General features: G+C 43.4%; 1 long non-coding RNA gene across 1 annotated transcript in view; it reads left to right on the top strand.

The window, feature by feature from the left end:
* LOC138288569 (uncharacterized) overlaps positions 1 to 13,753 on the top strand; it is a 42,670-nt gene extending 28,917 nt beyond the window's left edge. The window contains exons 2-3 of the long non-coding RNA XR_011202464.1: positions 8,376 to 8,444; positions 13,584 to 13,753. This is a non-coding gene — a long non-coding RNA (uncharacterized lncRNA). The remainder of the gene's footprint in view (positions 1 to 8,375; positions 8,445 to 13,583) is intronic.
* The last annotated feature ends 2,032 nt before the right edge of the window (positions 13,754 to 15,785 follow it).

Consider the following 15,785-nt stretch of genomic DNA (forward strand, 5'->3'; position numbering starts at 1 on the left):
ACTCACACACATGCACTCTTCCACTCACTCACTTACTCACTCACCCATACGTTAATTTATGCATTCACTCACAGATATACACACTATTGTAGTCATGCACTCAGTCATTTACCCATACATGCACTTGTGCACTTGCTCCCCCATACACCATCCATGCACTCATTCACTCACTAGTATATGCCTTCATGCACCCACTCATCCACTCACTCACTGTCTCACTCAATACAGGCTTTTGTACACCCAGTCACTTATCCATAGATGCGTTCATACATTTACTTATTCACCCATGCATACGCTTATGCATCACTGACTCATACATGCACTCCTGTACTCACTCGCCCATACTTGCACTCATGCTCTCACTCACTCACCCATACACGCACTCCTGCACTGAGTCACTCACCCATACACACACTCATACACTCAGTCACTCACTCATTGACACATTCATAGACTCACTGACTCACTCATACATGCACTCAGTCACTCACCCATAGATGCTGTCACTCACCCATACAAGCACTCATGCACTCATTCACTCACTCATGCACACACTCATGCACTCACCCACTCAAACATACACTCATGTATTCAGTAACCCACTCATGCACACACTCATGCACTCACTCACTCACTCATACATGCACTCAGTCACTCACCCATAGATGCTGTCACTCACTCATATAAGCATTCATACACTCTGTCAGTCACCCATACAAGCACTCATGCACTCATTCACTCACTCATGCACGCACTCATGCACTCACCCACTCATACATGCACTTATGTATTCAGTCACCCACTCATGCACACACTCATGCACTCACTCACTCACTCATACATGCACTCACCTCACACACTCTCCCACTCACTCATGCATGCAGTCATACAGTGAGTCAATCACCCATACACACACTGATACATCCAGTCACTCATACATGCACTCATGCACTTACCATACTTGCAATTATTCACTCAGTCAATCACCCATACACAGACTCATGCACTCAGTTACTCACTCATGAATGCACTTGTGCACTATTTTACTCACCCATACACAATCTCACACCCTCATTCACTCAGTCATGCATGCACTTACTCACCGATACATGCACTCATGTACTCATTCCCTCATACATGCACTCATACACTCTGTCACTCACCAATACATGCACCCAAGCACTGAGTCAATCACCCATACACACACTCATACGTTCAGCCATTCACTCATGCATGCACTCATGCACTGAGTCAAGAATCCATACACACACTCACACACTCATTCACCCACTCAAACATGCACTCAGGCACTCACTAATCAGTACATGCACTCATGTACTCAGTCACTCACTTATGCATCCACTCATGCACTCACTCATTTGTGCACTCATACATTCCCACTCACTCATGCATGTGCTCATGCACTCACTCACCCGTACATGCACTCATGTACTCACTCAGCCATAGATGCACTCATACACTCAATCACCCATACACACATTCATACACTCAGTTACTCACTCGTGCATGCAGTCATGCACTCAGTCACTCATATTGTGATTGTGTTTCAGTAAATATATATATATATATATATATATATATATATATATATATATATATATATATATATATATATATTTACCTGTGTGTACAGGGTTAATGTTTTTGGAAATGCAGGGGGCACCCGCCTGCCCCTTCACAGCCCCAGGGACCACCAGCTCGTGCCTTTTGGTAATGAAAAATCGTGCCTCACCATGCACTGCTAATTACCCACAAATAACAGCCCTTATGACATCTTTGAAAATATCATTATAATATTTGCAGTAAATTTTCTTACGAAAAAACTGCATGGCGGGGGTGCGAGTTATAGTTACCTTAGGGCATGAGTTAATAGTTACTTGAGATAACTGTAACTTTAACAGGTGAATTTCTACGCTTTTGTATGTTTAAAATGTGAGCCTAACTTTAATGTCCTTGTAACCTTTGTTTTTTAAGTGAATGTAGCAGTGATGTTATCAGTGATGTCATAGAACATGTCATGAGTGAGTTAATATGTGAAATCTTTAGCAGCTCATGGCGAGGGTGTGCGCTATAATTACTTTAGGACACAAGTTATAGTTAATTGATATAACTATAACTGATGAGTTTCAGTAGTTTAAAATGTTATGTTGTCACTAAAATGTTCACTTAACTATAAAATTATGTTAACCTTTAGTTTTTTCAGTGATTTTTTTTAATGCAATGTAAAAAAATGTTTTACCATACATAAAGGCAATGTTTCAAAGGCCATGCACAGCATGCGGTTGGATGCAGGGCCTGGCCGGTGGCCAGGACCTGTATCCAAACCCTAGTGAGCACACCACACCACTTAAGGCCTTCTGGCATGTACAGTGAGTGATTGTTCTCTCAAGTCCTGGCAAAACACGAAAATATAATACGTGATCCTTTTAGCTTTATCAAGAAATGAGCATATAAATCTATATATAGCAGATGAATCTTCTGTCTCCAAAAATCACCAATAATGTTAGTCAAATGTGTATGTCAGTATTTCAAAAAAGGCAATGTTTATTAATAGTGGTTATTATAAAAAAAATTGATAAAAAAATCAATATGTCTGTGAGTCTCCTTTCAACATTGTTTTTATGACTGTGTTTTGTGGGCTGAAAAATATTATAAGAAAGAATCAGAGACATGTTTTATTAATGAAACCAACATGTCTCTGTATCTTGCTTTTAACATTTTTCAGCCACAACATGCAATTATAAAAATATTCACAAAAGGGCTTTGGACGTCAGCTGAAGAGCATATAGATTCAACTCGGAGAGCTTTAAAAATATGTGACAAGTTCTCCTGGCGTCATGGATTTAATGCCCCAGTGCCCACCATTGGCACGCATTAGGCAATAATAAATATTTATGTCACAGCAAACAAGTGTTCCCTGCCTGTGATCTTGCAGGCAGGGAAACAATGTCACAAGGGTGGGTTGCCCAGTGCTCCACAGCTGAGCTGGCCCCATGGGATGGATCCCTCAGGCCATAAGCAACATGGTGAGGGATTCTGCATGCTTCCCTCCCCTTCACTATTTATGCTTGGCCTCAGGACCTGGGGTCCCCTGGGCTGTGATCTGCTCGGGGGAGAGGGGCCATGCGCCTCATGACCATTTCTTAAAAATATCAGGCCCCTCGGGCCATAACAATCAAATACATTGACCCCTGGTGCCTCACCCATTTGGGGGTGTCATATTTATTACAAAACAGTGGAGGCCCATAATTTATTTTTCCCCTATGGGAGTAACATGGACTCACAGATTTTTATTTTTATTTTGGCCCTAGCGGAACCCTACATGGGGTAGGGGGTTGGGTATACCTATCCTGACCCATTATATATTTTATTTCGGTATTTTTAGTACTGGGGACTAAGCCCCTGGTGTTGTTTGATGGCTGCTGAAACATTTTCTTTCATGTTGTGGCCGGCCAATCAAAGCACTCAGTCCCGCGGGAGCCTCACCACGGGATCAAGTTTGCACAAGGGGAAAAAAATCCCCAAAGCACAATCAGAATGCTCTATTTATTTAAGTTGAGCTTGTAGGACTTGTACAAGAGTCTCTTGAACCTAACCATCCAGGTTTAACAATATCTTTGAACCGTAGTTTCCCAGAAACTACTGAACGGATTGTCACCAAATGCTAAAATACACACTACAATAACTATAACTTATGCTTTCTCCATGCACTGGTTGTACCCTTGCATAATATATGGCTTATAGCATGAGAAATCATGTGGAGTTAGGTAGAGTGGACTGTCACAGAGTAGAGTAGCCTAGATTGGAGTGGAAAGGATTGAAGTAGTGTAGAGTGGATAAGTGTAGAGCAGAATAGCATAGAGTGGTGTTTTGTAGAGTGAAGTGGGGTAGAGTGGAGTGGGGTAGAGTGTAGTTGCATTCATTCTAAAAATGTAGAGTCGAGTGGCGTGGAGTGGAATAGCATAGAGTTTAGTGGCATAGAGTAGAGTGCCATAGAGTGGAGTGACATATAGTGGAGTAGTGTAGAGTGGACTAGTGGAGTAGTGTAGAGTGGACTGTTGTAGAGTAGAATAGTGTTCATTGTGGTGGCACACACTGAAGTGGCATAGAGTGGAGTGGCAGACAGTGGAGTAGCATAGATGGAGAAGTGTAGAGAGGAATAGCATTGACAGTAGCAGCTTAGAGTGGAGTTCGTAGAGTTGAGTGGCATACAGTGGAATAGAGTAGAGTGGAGTGATGGAGAGTGTAGTGCTGACAAATGGAATAGTGTATAGTGGAGTGGAATACACTGCAGTGGTGTAAAGTAGAATGGAATGCAGTGGAACAGCATAGAGTCCAGTGGCATAGAGTGGAGTGGAATACAACACAATAGTGTAGAGTAGAGTGGGGTTGAGTGGAGTGTTGTAAACTGGAGTGTAGTAGCATATAGTGGAGTACCATACAGTGAAGTAGCACACATTGGATTGGTGTAGAGTGTAGTGACATACAGTGGCATTGCATAGAGTGGAACAGCATATAGTGTAGTGTGCAGACTTGAGTGGCATGCAGTGGAATACTGTAGAGAGGAGTGTAGTAGAGTGGAATAGTGTGGAGTGGAATTGTGTAAAGTGTAGGAGTGTACCGTGGAGTGCCATACAGTGAAATATTTAGAGTGGAATGGCGTAGAGTGGAGCGGCAAACAGTAGAGTAGTGTAGAGTGGAGTAGCGTACAGTGTAGAGGTGTAGAGTGGAGTAGCGTAGAGTCGACTATCATACAGTGTAGTGGTGTTCAGTGCAGTATCATACAGCGGAATTCCCTACAATGGATTGGCATATAGTGGAGTTTGGAAGAGTGGTGTGGCATTCAGTGGAATACCGTAAGGTGTAGTGGCATAGAGTATAGTTGCCTACAGTGAAAGAGTGTATACTGTATAGGCGTACATGGACTGGGGTACAGTGGAGTGGCATACACTGGCTGGTGTCCAGTGAAGTGATGTAGAATAGTGTGGAAGAAAGTGTAGTTGCGTACACTGGAATAGCGGACAGTAGAATGGCGTGGAGTGGTGCAGACTGGAGTGGGGTACAATGGAGCTGCATAGAGTGGTATAGAGCTCAGTGGAGAGGTGTAGAGTGGAGTGTGAGAGAGTGTAACGGAGTCCAGTGGCAAAGCGTACAATGGAGCGGGTAGAGCTGTGTTGAGTTGCAATACCTAGTGTGGAATAGTGTACAGTAGCAGAGTCGAATGGTGCACAGTGGAGTGGCATAGAGTACAGTGTAGTGATTTAGATTGGAATAAAATTGAGTGGAGTGTCGTAGAATGGAGTGTCAACGAGTGGAATAGTTTACAGTGTAGTGTTGTAGAGTGGAGTTGCATACAGGGACTAATGTAGAGTGGAGTAGCATATAGTAGCACACATCAGAGGTTCATACACTGGATTGGAATACAGTGGAGTGTCATAGAATGGAGAGGCATAGATTGGAGCTTTGTAGAGAAGAATAGAATTGACTGTAGTAGCGCAGAGTGGAGTGCCGTAGAGTGGAGTGGCATACAGTGGAGTAGCATAGCGTGAAGTTGTATAGAGTAAATTAACTTTGAGTGTAGTGGTGCACAGTGGAGTGACATAGAATAGAGTGCCATATAGTACAATAACATAGAGTAGAGTGGTGTAGAGTGGAGTGGAATAGCATAAACTGCAGTAACATACAGTGATATAGAGTGGAGTAGAGTAGAGTGGCATAGAGTGTAGTGGTGTACACTGTAATACCGTACAGTGGGGTGTCATAGAGTGAAGTGGTGTACACTGAAGTGTTGTAAAGTGGAGTGCCATACAGCGGAACAGCGTACAGGGCAGTGCGGTACACTAGAGTGTGGAGTAGAGCTGAGTGGCATAGAGTGGGATAGCATAGAGTGTAGTGCCACAGAGTGGAGTAGTATACAGTGGAATAGCTAGAATGGAGTGGCGTATAGTGGAGGAGTATACAATTTAGTGGCATACATTGCAGTGTTATAGAATGGAGTTGTGTAGAGTGTAAAAGTAAAGTGGTTTAGCATGTAGTGGCAGAGATTGGAGTATGGTACAGTTGAGTGGGGTACAGTTGATTAGCTTAGAGTGGACTGGAATTTACTGTAGTGATGTACAGTGGAGTGGCATATACTGTAATAGCCGAGAGTCGAGTGGCACAGAGTGAAGTTGCATGGAGTGGAGTGAAAACAGACATAGCGTGAAAGTGGGCAAATGGATGTAGATGTAATGTGCAGGTATAGATTATGAGGTGCAAATGCTAATTTTTGGTAGTATATTTAAATAATGTAAGGAGTGCTAAAATGATAAATGTTAAAATGCTTAGTAATATTTTATGCAATGATATACCATGGTAACATTCTGATAAGACAGCAGTACCAGATTAGCTAATGGCTGTCTTTACAAAATGCAAAAGGCAGCCATGTAGTTTTCAGCACACTTTCGCTGCATTCAAGGTTAGGGTCTTATTTATTGGAAAGCATTAATTTTTATAGTTGTTTCCTATCTAATTCCATTTTATAAAAGTGATAATACAGAAATGTTCTTTAAATTTTATATATATTTTACCAGCAGTTTAGGGGAACTGTGCCTTTTTAAAAAAGTTTTTACGTTTTTAAGTAGCACAGTAATTTTTAGGTATTACTGTGGTACTTCATAGACTTTTGTGAAGATTTAAAGTTGTTAAAATTTTTAACTAAACTGTAGTACTCTATATTTGTAAACTATAGTGTAGTACAGTGTATTTTGAATTTTTTAACATATTAATTTATTTTTTAAGTACTGTGGTACTTCTGACACAGTACCGAGGTACTCTGTACTTTTTAAAAAATATATAGAAACTTTTAAATATTTTTCCATACAAAAATGTCAAACTTAATGCTTACCTATATCTAAGGACCAAACACAGAACACAGCCAAAGTATAACCTACAAATAACATGTCTGTCTTGAACTTTTGTAAAGGCAGTCATTAGCTAATTACATAATGCCTTGTCATCGCTATATACTTTGCTACTTCCACAAAATACCATGATTTTTTACTAAAGTACCGCAACAGTAGATATCACTATATTAAAATGCCTTTTAAATTAAACATACTTACTGTACGTACCTGTAGTACCCAAAAGGATCTTTTGTGCACCATAATGTGTAATCGAGCCAAATTTCATGGAAATCTGACTGGACATTTGCCCACTACTCATGAGTACAAAGTCTATGGAAAAATGCAATGGTGTCCCAATGCATTTTTGGGACCCCTCTTTTATTTTTGCTCTTCCTTTACCAATCATCGCAAAACATTTCATACTCCACCCATGTAGAAAAAGCAGTTGGTCTGGAAAGTTTCATGGAGATTCGCCAAACACGGCAACATTATAAATTATGAAAAATCATAGGAATTCCTATAGGAATTCCTATCTACAGATTTATGAATTCCTATCTACAGATACAGTGGTCGCAACCAGGTAGTTATAGAATAAATTTGACACTATTGTCTTCAGTCCCTGAGATCCCACCAGTTTAATGCACATTCTGGCATCAGAGATGGGCATGGATGGCTTAAATGGTAGTGTACAAATCCAAACCTGTAATACTGTGCCTGGAGTGGTAAAATACTTTTGTCATTTTACAACTCAGCGTAGATAGCGCTGTGCTAATCATATGCTTAAAAACGTTGCTAGAAAAGCAGACATTTCAGGTGAGCAGATTCAGAGCATTGCTGGTGTGAGGTGCTCTATACAGGTGCTGCTCTCCACCTAAACGCTGTGGGTCTGTGAGTGGCTGTTTAGATGTATGACTGTGTGTGAGTATGTAAGTGGGTGTGTGAGGATATGAGTGGGTCTGTGAGTGCGTGTTTGAGTCGCTGTTTAGGTCTGTGAGTTGGTGTGTGAGTCACTGTGTAGGTTTGTGACTGGGTGTGGTAGTGGTGTTGTTGTATGAGTAGGTATGTGAGTGTAACTGGGTGTGTGAGTGGGTGTGTGAAAGGCTGAGTGGGACTGTAAGTGGGTGTGCAAGTGATTTTGTGGGTCTGTGAGTGAGGGTGTGAGTGGCTATATGGGTATGTCAATGAGTGCATGACTGGTTGCGTGGGTGTGTATGTGGGCTTGTGAGGGAGTGTATGAAAGAGTGTGTATAGGTGTGTGGTCTGTGAGTGGGTGTGTGTCGCAGGTCGAACAGTATGAAGACCACTGAGGCGTTATTTAGGTAGTGGTAAATGGTTTATTTTTAATGATACGGGGGGGTTAGAATTTGTTGCACAAAATCACAAGTGGTATCGTCTTTCTTAGTCACTTTGTTCTTCTTTCGTGTCTTTTCCCAGGTTCGTGATGGTATGTTCTTGCTTCTTATTTTACAGGTAACCCAGCTGCCTTGCTCGCTCGTCGGAGTCCAGGGTGGTGCCGGAAATAGAAGGGAGAATGCTAAGGTAAGTATTGTTTTTTTTTAATAGGGTTCTTCCTTTTTTTCTTAGCTTTGGACTGGGAGGTGGTACACACAAAAGGAGGGGGTTGGTGCCAGTGAGGAGTGTTAAGGGACTAGTGTGCACACTTCTATTCTTAGTGTAGGATTAAGTGACACTGGTGAGTTACTTATAGTGCCCTTCCTGCTACCTCCCTTTCCAACCCTCCTCTATGACCCCTCCCCAGTCCCTTCTCCCCAATTTCCCTTCTTCCTGTCCAAAAGGACCGTACCTTGTTAAGCCACGACCCTCCAGGGTCGTGGCTGGCTTGGTAGTGTTCCTCCTGCTGGTCTCCTGTTTCCAGGTTCTGGAGCTCTTCTCCTCTCTCTCCTTCCTCCAGTTCCTCGTCTGCTTCTTTCCTGGTCCTCTGTTCCTCCTTGCTCTGCTCTTGCCTCGGTCTCTCCGTGTTTCCTTCTCTCTCCGCGTTCCTCTTGCTCTCCGCGCCTCTTTCCCTCTCCAGCGCGTCTCCTTTATGTTCGCCTCCAGCCCGGGAAACACACGTCGTTTCCCGGGCAACGCCGTCCTGCCTGCTGCTCTCGGGCCGCGTCTCCCCGGCAACGGGAAGACGCGGAAATGACGTATCGGCCTCGGCCGATACGTCATCTGCCGTGCTCGTAGCCGGGATCGCCCGGCTACACCCCTCTCCCCATGAAAGGTCCTGCTCGAGGACCGTAGCAGCGTCTGGGAAGCGAGATAAATAGTCAGCTGGGGCCTGTTGGCGACCTGGGATGTGACGGACCTGAAAGGAAAATGGTTGCAGTTCAAGGAACCATCGTAAAATCCGAGAATTGGTATCCTTATGTGCAGATAACCACGTGAGGGGAGCATGATCTGTAAAAAGTATGAAGGGGCGGCCCAGAAGGTAATATTGTAACGTATCCACGGCCCATTTTATGGCCAGACATTCTTTTTCAATGGTCGGATAGTGTTGTTCCCGGGGAAACAGCTTCCTACTGACGTATACTACCGGGTGCTCTCTACCTTCCCCGTCGGGTTGGGCCAATACTCCCCCTAAACCCACATCTGAGGCATCAGTATAGAGATGGAAAGGTTTCGAGAAATCTGGGCATCGGAGTATCGGGTCTTTGGTTAGGAAGGATTTTAGTTGTTCAAAGCTGGCTTGCTGTTGGTCCGAAAAGGGTGCTAGCCTATTAGGATGGGATTTAGACAGAAGGTCCGTGAGAGGGGCGGCCAATGTAGAATAATCAGGTATGAATCTTCTATAATACCCTACTAACCCTAAGAAGGATCGTAACTCTTTCTTGGTTGCCGGTTTAGGTGCATTTAGTATGGCCTCTACTTTTTTTGTTTGAGGTTTTAGGTTCCCTTGACTAATTTTGTAGCCCAAGTATGATATGTCGGTTGTTCCTATGACGCACTTTTTAGGATTGGCTGTTAATCCTGCGGTGACAAGAGTGTGAAAAACTTGGTGTAAATGTTTTAGATGATCATTCCAGGTTTCACTGAAAATTACTACATCGTCTAGGTAGGCTGCTGCAAAAGACTGGAAGGGATTTAAGAGTTTATCCATTAACCTCTGGAATGTAGCTGGCGCTCCATGTAGACCAAGGGTAGCACAGTGAACTGATAAAGACCGGACTGGGTGGCGAATGCTGTTTTCTCTTTATCCTCTGTGGCTAAGGGAATCTGCCAATACCCTTTTGTCAAATCTAAGGTAGTCATATATTTGGCTTTTCCTAGTTTCTCTAATACGTCGTCAACTCTGGGTATAGGATATGTGTCAAACAGGGAGTTTTCGTTAAGCTTCCTGAAGTCAATACAGAATCTAATAGTACCATCGGGTTTTGGTACTAAAACCACCGGGGAGCACCAGGGACTATTTGATGGTTCAATTACCCCTTGTTCTAACATTTTCTGTATTTCCGCCTCCATAATCTGCTTCCTTGCCTCAGGAATACGATATGGCCGTAACCTCACAATTTTCCCTGGTATGGTTCTAATTTTATGAGTTATCAAGGTGGTTTTACCTGGTAACGCTGAAAAAAAATCCCGGAAATGCTCTAGTACATTGGATACCTGTTCCTTTTCTGATTTTGTTAAGGTTTCATTTACTGGGGGTAGATCTTCCCCGTTGCTGTGTTCGGTTGGACAGAACTCAATACTTGACTTATTATTGGGACATAGGAATCCTGCCAACACGCTGGCAGTGTTCGAGGGGTCTGGTTCTTCCCATTTTTTTAGGAGATTTATGTGATAAATCTGTGATTTCTGGGGAGTGTTTGATAATTCAACCAGGTAGGTAACCGGAGATACTGCTCTTATTATCTTATAGGGGCCCTGCCATTTGGCGATTAGTTTTTGTTCTGAGGTTGGACGCATAATTAAAACCTGATCTCCTGGTTGTAAAACCCGTAACTTGCTCCCTTGGTCATGATATCGTTTTTGAGTGATTTGAGCTTGTTCCATATTCACTTTGACCGTGTCCCATAGACTTTGTAGCTGTGACCTTAAATTGTGGGCATACTCTAGAAGGGGCCTTCCCCCTTCTTCTGCCTCTTCCTCCCATGTTTCGATGGCCATGTCAAGAAGAGATCTCGGCTGTCTGCCGAACACCAGCTCGAAGGGGCTGTGTCCTGTAGAGGCCTGTTCGTGTGTTCGAATAGCATATAGATCCCAGTCTCTCCCTGACTCTTCCATCACTTTTTTCAATAAGGTTTTTATTGTTCGGTTATATCGTTCCACTAGTCCATCCGTCTGTGGATGATATACCGAGGTACGGATTTGGGAAATACCTAAGGTTTTACATACTTGCTTCATAAGAGTGGACATAAAAGGAGTCCCCTGGTCGGTGAGTATTTCATGCGGGAACCCTACTCGGGAATTTTTTTTAATCATGGCCTGCGCCACTGTCCTAGTTGTCATACTTTTTAAGGGAACGGCCTCGGGGTATCGTGTGGCATAGTCAACCATGACTAGGATATACGTGTAACCCTTTGTGGATGGTACTACAGGTCCAATTAGGTCCATTCCTACCCTACTGAAGGGAATGTCTATAATGGGTAGGGGCATCAGAGGTGCTTTCTTAGGTCTGCCTGGTTCAGTGAGTTGGCATCTGGGACATTGGGAACAAAATTTACGTATGTGAGCAAATACTCCCGGCCAATAGAACCGTCTAAGAAGGTATTCTTCTGTTTTTTCCCTCCCATAATGACCTCCCCCGGGTTGACAATGGGCCATTGTTAGGACCTGATTTCGACAATGATCAGGTACCACTAATTGTTGTTTATGTTCTCCGGTACCGGTAGTGGTTATCCGATATTAGAGGTTTTTCTTAATGAGGAAGTAGGGACCCACCTCTTCGGTTTCTTCTTCTCTGGCCGACTTCCAGGCGTGGGCGAGAGAAGGATCTACCCTTTGCTGATGGGGAAAACTGACAGGGACTTCATGTGTTTCCGCAATAATGCCTGTGTCCAGTCCTGATCTCTCCTTTCCCAAGTAATTCAATTTTTCTATTCGTTTCTCTCTACGTGATAATTTCCTCCGGATTGTGGGGCTTTCTATACTGCTATCGGAGAAAGGAGCGTCTCTCCACCAATCCTGTGTCAGTTTGGGCTGTCGAACATAATCTAGTATTTCTTGGAAATGTTCATAATCAGTTCCAAGGATACACTCCTCAATCAGATTGGACATTATACCCATCGGTAAGATATCCCAGTGTTTTCCCCACTCGACTGTGACGTCATATAAAGGGTACAGTTCCTTATCTCCGTGTATGCAACATATATTCACCCATTGTTCTATTCTCTCATCTACTATGGAGACTATGTCTTTTCTCACCACCGACTGGCTACAGCCTGAGTCAATAAGGGCCCATATGGTTTTCCCGTTGACTTTCAGAAGCTGTTTAAACTTTTGGTTACCTCTTCCGGTACAAAGTACCCGTCGCCTAGTAACTCCGATTTCCATTGGCTCACTACTATCCTGTTTTCTGGGGCACATTCGGGCAATGTGGCCCCATTCCCCACAGTTGTAACATTGGGGTCCTGCTACCGGTGGAGGGTTAGGAAATCGGTGAGGTACTGGTTCCTCCGAAAAGGTTCTTGGTATAGTTTTAAGATTGGAAGGTCCTGGTTTTACGCTGGGTCGGTTGGACATATTTCTCACATCAGTGGAGCGATGATAAGCACACGCTAAATCAATTGCCATGTCAGTAGTCACCTTTGGATGTTGACGGATCCAGTGTTTAGTGGTGGTAGGCAGGGACTCTAAATATTGTTCAAGGACAATTGTTTGGATCACTTCCTCCCTACTATTTCCGGAAGAACCCAACCATTTTAAGGCCAAGTCCTTTACCCGATAATAAAAGGTTTGGGGGTCTTCATTCGGTCCCCATTTGATTTTTCTAAATTTAACCCTATAGTATTCCGTGTCATGTCCCACACGTTCTAAGATACTAGTCTTTATCTCTTGGTATGGCGTGGTTCCACCTGGGTTTGCTGCTTGATATGCTGCTTGTAAGATCCCTGTAAGTAAGGGGGCGACATACTGACCCCATCTATCCTCAGGCCATTGGGCGGATGAGGCCACTCTCTCAAAATTAGTAAAAAAGGCTTCGGGGTCTTCTCCGTCTTGATATTTCTGTAACACGGAACTTGGGACATTGGGATGTACTTTACTACTAGCAATGGTCTCAGTCAATTTTTTCATGGCCGTCTCATGGACCAGTTGATTATTCGCAAGGATGGTCGCCTGACTTTTCAAAGCCGACTGCAATGCTTCCCTGTCCTCTTTGGCCTCTCGCTGGTGGGCCTCCCACACCAGTTGGAGATGACGCTGGCCCTCGGCCAATTGCTTTATCATATCCTCCAATGAGGGTTGGTCACTCATGGTTATACAGTTCGATTACTGCGAAGAGGCTACGCAGGTTTGGATCCTACTTCTGACACCACTGTCGCAGGTCGAACAGTATGAAGACCACTGAGGCGTTATTTAGGTAGTGGTAAGTGGTTTATTTTTAATGATACGGGGGGGGTTAGAGTTTGTTGCACAAAATCACAAGTGGTATCGTCTTTCTTAGTCACTTTGTTCTTCTTTCGTGTCTTTTCCCAGGTTCGTGATGGTATGTTCTTGCTTCTTATTTTACAGGTAACCCAGCTGCCTTGCTTGCTCGTCGGAGTCCAGGGTGGTGCCGGAAATAGAAGGGAGAATGCTAAGGTAAGTATTGTTTTTTTTTAATAGGGTTCTTCCTTTTTTTCTTAGCTTTGGACTGGGAGGTGGTACACACAAAAGGAGGGGGTTGGTGCCAGTGAGGAGTGTTAAGGGACTAGTGTGCACACTTCTATTCTTAGTGTAGGATTAAGTGACACTGGTGAGTTACTTATAGTGCCCTTCCTGCTACCTCCCTTTCCAACCCTCCTCTATGACCCCTCCCCAGTCCCTTCTCCCCAATTTCCCTTCTTCCTGTCCAAATGGACCGTACCTTGTTAAGCCACGACCCTCCAGGGTCGTGGCTGGCTTGGTAGTGTTCCTCCTGCTGGTCTCCTGTTTCCAGGTTCTGGAGCTCTTCTCCTCTCTCTCCTTCCTCCAGTTCCTCGTCTGCTTCTTTCCTGGTCCTCTGTTCCTCCTTGCTCTGCTCTTGCCTCGGTCTCTCCGTGTTTCCTTCTCTCTCCGCGTTCCTCTTGCTCTCCGCGCCTCTTTCCCTCTCCAGCGCATCTCCTTTATGTTCGCCTCCAGCCCGGGAAACACACGTCGTTTCCCGGGCAACGCCGTCCTGCCTGCCGCTCTCGGGCCGCGTCTCCCCGGCAACGGGAAGACGCGGAAATGACGTATCGGCCTCGGCCGATACGTCATCTGCTGTGCTCGTAGCCGGGATCGCCCGGCTACAGTGTGTTTGTTATTTTAATTGGGGTCTGCATCCCTGGGCCTCACATATTACATCACCCATGACATGGTCAGTGACATCACTGATGACATCTCAAATGGCATCACTGATGACATCATCCTGTAAAGTAAACTTTATTATAGTTCATAAAATACCATTTACATGTTTTTAAAATAGGAAGACGACGCAAATGAGGGACATATAGCACTAAGCTGACTATAACTGAACTACTACACTCACTTATCACCTAAGAGACATTTCTCAGAGGATAGCCCTGTCTCCAATGAACTACTACTCCTAACACTAATTACCAAAATTAAATGTCTAACCATATAGGCTAGTCTTTTGCAAGCCACATCAACACCATTCACAAACCTGGAAAGGGGTTTTAGTGCAAATGTTTGATGTACACAGACCGCTACAACATATGAACAGTAGAAAGGTTTTAGCGGGCAGGCCACTGTGTCATAAATCACTTGCAAAACTATTCTTCATCCTGGAGAAAGGTGTGAGCAGAGAGGTCACTCTATTATAAATGTCTATTTCACTAGAGAAAGTTCACCCTAGAGAAAGTTCTTAGTGAACAGGTGAATTTATTGCAATCTACTACTACAGTCATTCATCACAAATGAGAGAGATCTATGGAAACTGGTTGGTATGTTATAAAGCAGCAATATACTGAGCCATCACTGTTGAGTGAAGTCTCAATAAGCAGCTTAGACGGTGGTAAAGCACTAGCATACACATACATCAGCATGGAACGTGTCAGTGTAGAGGTTGGTTCACTTATAAATAGTACACCAACTTTAAAAATGGGTTTATAGATCAGATGACATATTTTTGGTATCACTCCTTAGTATTACAGAACAAATAGTAATTTAACTTATGTAGTAGCTTAGTATTTATCTTTGAGTCTCAGAAACCTTTAGAAACATTTACACTGAGTGGATGATGTCATCAATGATGACATCAGTGACTTAATTTGAGATATCAGTGATGTCATGAGTAATGCCACTGAACATGTCATGAGTGATGTAATAGGTGAGGTCATAAGCAGTGCATTGCGAGGGTGTAAGTTATAGTTATCTCAGATAACTACAACTGCTGAATTTCTATGGTTTTGTTTGTGTAACAGCTGAGCCTGAAGCTAACATCCCCATAACCTTTGTTTTTTCAGTATATATTAAGCCCCTGGCATCAGTTCCAGCAACAATTGAACAACACACTCATCCAGGAAGTCTTTAAAACCTAGAAAACGAAAATGAAAAGAAATTATTTCCACGTCTTCCTGCATCTCTTCTCCACAGCTTCCTTAGCACGTTAAAATTGACTGCGCTGTGCGAGTGCTTAATAAGCCATCAATAAATAAAATAAATGAAAGTACAGAGTATTTAAGGTAATCGAGGTCATTAACTAGATTCCCGTACTCTAGCAAAATAAATCTAGTGTTCTTTAAAACATATATA

This window comes from Pleurodeles waltl, chromosome 4_1, assembly GCF_031143425.1.
Source record: "Pleurodeles waltl isolate 20211129_DDA chromosome 4_1, aPleWal1.hap1.20221129, whole genome shotgun sequence".
Taxonomy (NCBI): Eukaryota; Metazoa; Chordata; class Amphibia; order Caudata; family Salamandridae; genus Pleurodeles; species Pleurodeles waltl.